This window comes from Eriocheir sinensis, unplaced genomic scaffold (assembly GCF_024679095.1).
Source record: "Eriocheir sinensis breed Jianghai 21 unplaced genomic scaffold, ASM2467909v1 Scaffold149, whole genome shotgun sequence".
Lineage (NCBI taxonomy): Eukaryota > Metazoa > Arthropoda > Malacostraca > Decapoda > Varunidae > Eriocheir > Eriocheir sinensis.
The window spans coordinates 604,634-610,000 of NW_026110839.1; the positions used below are offsets into that span (position 1 = coordinate 604,634).

The following is a 5,367-nucleotide window of genomic DNA, read 5'->3' on the forward strand; positions in this document are numbered from 1 at the left end:
TCAAGACATGGAGGAGCAGGGAGGCAGGGGAGCCCATTTGTGTCAGGCACACGGTCCAGCCATTGTAGGGGCCATTCAAGTGTAGCTCTATCCAGCACGGCGTGGAGGTGACCGCCTGCCTTCTGTGTGGGTGGATGGGAGAGGACACCTGTAATCAATGACACCATCACTCACAACACACTCTTTACAACACTAAGGTGAGCACAAATGCACCTAATATAATGAAGTACAGTAATGAGGATTTGAAGACTGGATTAAATAAATCTAATACAAAGAAAGATCAGGATTTACAAACAGAGAAGATTGAAGTTAAGCAAATATAAAAGTGTGACAGTAAGACCAAAGGGAGTGTTTACTATTACACTTTTATTATTTGCTTGATTCAGTCTTTTAATATATATATATATATATATATATATATATATATATATATATATATATATATATATATATATATATATATATATATATATATATATATATATATATAGGTATATATATAAATTATTTATTGAATTACTTTTGTGAGGGTCTATGCCTTTTTCTTTCTTCATTATTAACAACCATCATAAATGTCCTCTGTATTATACTATTGTTTATTCTGGCCTACTAGGACTCATCAGAATGTTCTTGTGTAATTGCTTTCCTGCCAGCAGTGCCCAAGGCCTCACCTGTACTCTGCACCCCAGCCCTTGATTTAAGGAGATGCGGATGGTGCACATCCTAGTGAGTTGGTAGACGGCCTCAAGCCCTGGCTCACACTCTGGGCCAGCTGGTGCAAACTCTTGGTTGTTGAATATCTTTAGGTTACATCCTGGGGGGGTAAGGGGGTCAGAGGCACCTTATCAGCTTCACCTCCACAACCCTACATTATTGTTAATAAACTCTGTAATAGACTGCTCTATATTTTCTTCCTTCATACAGCCTGAAAATCCAAGAACACTTCCCAACCCAAAACTTGTTTTTACTTTACTATTTTGTGCTATTGTCGTAAGACAAAACTGGCCTTGGCATGACACTATTAGGTATAGATAAGAATGAATAGGTGTAAACATTTCTGAGACTGTGGAGGTCCGCTGGCCTGCCTCATGCCAGGCCAGGCACCCACCTGGCGGGATCTTCACCACGGTGGCCGGGTGCCAGCCTGCACGCTGGTTGCAGTTTGGACTTGGACAAAGATTGAAGAATCGGAGAGGCACTCGCTTAACACCTCCCCGCCAATGTAGTAGAGGCGAACACCTTCCCAATGTAGCGGCGCTGTCTGCTCCACCACCGGGTTGCGTTGACATTGGACAGCAGACCCAGGCAGAACCGTTCACTGTTGCTGGGGTCTGCAGGGAGAGAGGTTAGGGCTTGTAGAGGCTGCTGAGGATTATTATGGCTTACAGGGGACCTTGGGAGCCACTTCTTGTTACAGAGTCTGACATTTCAACATTACATCTATCCTTCCCTGCCACACTAGGCATACATATGGAGAGCTTAACTTCTGAACTGCACTACTAAACTATCTGCTCTAACCACCTGTCCATTCTATAGCCACCTTGCACTAGTTGGGACTGAAAAAATAAGAATCAGAGAGGTATTCAGCTTTCACCTCAGCAAAGCAAGCATTCAACCAAGCTATAACAGTACAAATAAAAGGAGGTAAGGAAGGGAGAGGATTGAGTGGAAGGCCGGATGAGCACTAACGACCCACCTGGCTTCCTACCTGTCCACCTACCTAACAACTCACCTGCCCTGTATCTCAATGCTCGACAATATCCCACAATAGTCATCTACTCTACACCTCTATCCCTAACACAGCTAATGATGGGCAATTCAGTTCATCCTTTGCCACCCCAATCAAGCTCCCTTCACATTCACTCACCGACAAATCTGCTCTGTATCTCTTTTTCTAATGCCACCAGCACACCCAAACATACAACCCTACCATTGGATACTCTAATATTTAAGAAAACATCCTCTCATGCCCCATCACACCTTACCAATAGTTACTCAGGATGTGGAGTCAGATACAAAAAATTCTGACTGACTCCAAATCCATGAAATTTTAATGTTGATACTCTGACTTCACCTCATCCCCTTCTCCTCTTCTATAGTACAGTGGTAGGCATATCAAACCCCACCACACCATACCCAGCTACGCCACCACATATCGTAGGAGTCGGAGTTGGAGATAACTTTACCTACTCCTACTCCACGCCCATGAAAAACCTTCCACCAATGCCCACACACACACCACAGCAGACGTCCACAGTGAGGGAGGCCTGCGAGGCATGGAAGGGCTCAACAACACTGGTGTTCCGCTCGTAGGAGATGGAGCACCAGAAGGCCGGCTCATAGTAGGTGACGGGCTGCGATCAAGGGGGGGATGGTGACGGGTATCATGCCTGGAATGAAGAAATAAAAAAATGTTACTTCTATTTGCCAACAACCAAGGGAAGGTGTGCGCACAGTATTAAACGTGGTTACTGCTAATACCCACCAACCAACATTAGGTGTGCCCACGTTATTACAGCACATGAGGCAACAGCTGTAATACTTTATGATGCATGTAGCACTGGAAAAGAGGTATATACTGTTGAAATATAAACCACCAATTAAACATGTGCATGGCTATACAGTATCCCAAAAGGTGGATATGAAGACAGCCCATTGATGCAAGTTGTCTATTATGAATCTGACCTAGTACTGCACCAGGCTGATTCTTAAAAGTTTTCATCTGGCCGGGTAGTAACACATGTGACGCACCAGTAACTATGTGCTGGAGGAAGCCTTTCACGACCCCTCCAGCTACAAGGAGTCACATGTACGTTTATCTTCCTGTCCCCTCACATGGACAGGCACCAGCAGCGAGTCATCATAATGAAGCAGATCTGACATCACCTTCCAGTTTCAGTCCCGCCCCGCTGCCCACCACCCGCCCCATCACCCAACACCCCCCGCCCCCACCTGCTCCTCTTTCCCAGATCTCCACTCCCAGGATTTCTTTCCTCTCTTCTTACTTTTACTTTTCTTTATCTTCCCTTCTTTTCCCCTTTCCCTTTTGACATTCTCCAGCTGAGAAACTGTATCACAAAGAATGCTACTTTTTATATAACTTTTATGAGCGAATAATGACGGAATCACCATCAGTATAATGTTTATCTAATCTTCTAACAGCCAGTTACTCAGCTTTATTTTGCTGGTAAGGTCGTAATGGACCACGCCTTGGTTCTTGCAATCACTAACCTTTATGCTTAGGTATATTAAATACAAAAGTAAAAGTACCTGGGAGTTATAAGACTGATACCAATAAATGTGTGCGAGGGTCTGCTCTGAAGGATTTGTATGAGCCCAAGAAAATATACGACTGCTCGTTGATGATTACATGGGGAGGCTGGAGATCATTTGAGACATTTTATGAACCAAACCTCACCACTTTTTTGGAACACACAGAGTGGCTGCACAACAGGCAGCCGCCACGGCTTGGTAACAAAACAACGCTTCCCTTGGAAAGACGTGACCACACTATTAGACAAGTTTCCTTCTTTTACTTTTGCTTTTTTTGAAGACACACGACAAGCCAGACAGAAGTAAGGACAGGGTTGGAAAAAATCAGGTAAACGAACGCCAAAAGGTTCCTCGTAAACAAAAACGGCAACTATGATAATGGTAATGATGATAAAAATAATGATACGTAATAATAATGATAAACAGCGATCCAAAAGAATACACCGCCTATTGATTGGCTGACATCGATTTTCTTTGAAATGAACCTAACCAATCCAGTGGGAAGCAAAACTTTAAGCACCTCGCCTGGGCTCAGCCACGCTCAGAACATTTCAAGTTTCTCCGCAGCACTCGCAGTTTCCTTCAGAGCACAAGCGAGTTTTTTCATATGGCCGACCAAAGTCATTCAGGCGGCCAGTTTCTTTATATTTATTCACCTTTATTATTGTCCGCCTCAGCAGAGTACGGAGGGTGATTATTAAGTCAGTGTTTATCGGTGTTCCCAAAAGTTAATCAGTTTGAAATGTTCACCAAGGGATGTTTGGTGTGTATCTGGTGACAAATCTTTTTATAGATATTTTGGTAACTGACAAACAGATGGAAAACAACAAAACCATCATCATGCCTCGCTGTGTGTGGAGGTGAGTTGGGGGCGGGTGATGGTAAATAATATGGAATGAGACAACTGTGAGGAGAGCAAAGCAGCTTCATGAAGTGACCACAGCCTTTTATTGCAATGGAGAATACTGCTACTCAGCGTTCTATGCCAACTTAACTGCTTATCAGATAGTTATTAGTTACATTAATAACAGTAGGTACTATTACTACATCTTTTTTTCACAGTAAATGAAACAGCCCAAGGGCAACACACACACACACACACACACACACACACACACACACACACACACACACACACACACACACACACACACAAAAAAAAAAAAAAAAAGAGAGCCAGCAAATCACTGCTCCTAGAAAAAGAGTTCAGAGGATTGGCCAAGAGGAAGGTCAATCTCGCGAGGAAGTACTACTACTACAACTGCTTATAATATTAATACTAGTATTATTACTGATCATAATAACAAATAAAAAATAATAATAATAAAGTGGGATGTATCACAGATGATGTGCAAGCTTAGTGTGCAATGTTCACAATCGTATCTTGAACAGTCTTGTCAAAAGTCATCATTCCAGCAAAGTGATGAGGCAAATGCAATGCTTGCCTCTATAAAGAAAAATCTTACTTCACTGAATCAGCCCACTATGGCATCTTTATTGTATAATATATTCAAGAGCAAACCTCACTTGTATTACTTAGTATTACAATTTTCATCCGTTTGCAGCAGAGTAATTAAAAAAATTGAGTCTAGGACTGAACCTGGCTGAGGATTCTTTCCTTGTTTGATGCTGTCACCAGGAGGAGGGTTGCGGGCAGACCTGTTCTTTCTGGGCAAGGGTAAGGCCACAAAAAATAATGCTGGCTGTGTTTTAAAATAATTACTGGGTGTACAAAATTTTTGGTGAGAGCAAATTAGCAACTTTCTGGCAAGCGCAGACAGACAACTTCATGGCCGTGTCCCAAACGTGTCTGCAAAACGCTACACAAAGGAGGCTCTCCCCAGCCTTTGTTTGTCCAGTGTCCTACAAACAACAAATTAATCAGCAAGGAGTCTACTTTTGCCTCGTGCAAGGAACACAGAAGGTGGATCGCCAATTACTACACACTGCTGCAATTAATTCTCATATCAAGAAAACACACTCTCAAAAACTGGGCTATGGCACAAACCTAAATCACTGCCAAATAAAAGAGTCATAAACAGTCTATATATTTTGACCATTGTTAATTTTCATACTTAGCAAAAAATTTCAGAG

At 42.6% G+C, this 5,367-nt stretch overlaps 1 pseudogene; it reads right to left on the reverse strand.

Moving 5' to 3' along the window:
• Nucleotides 1-5,367, reverse strand: part of LOC126990200 (mothers against decapentaplegic homolog 3-like) — a 16,424-nt pseudogene continuing 11,057 nt past the window's right edge.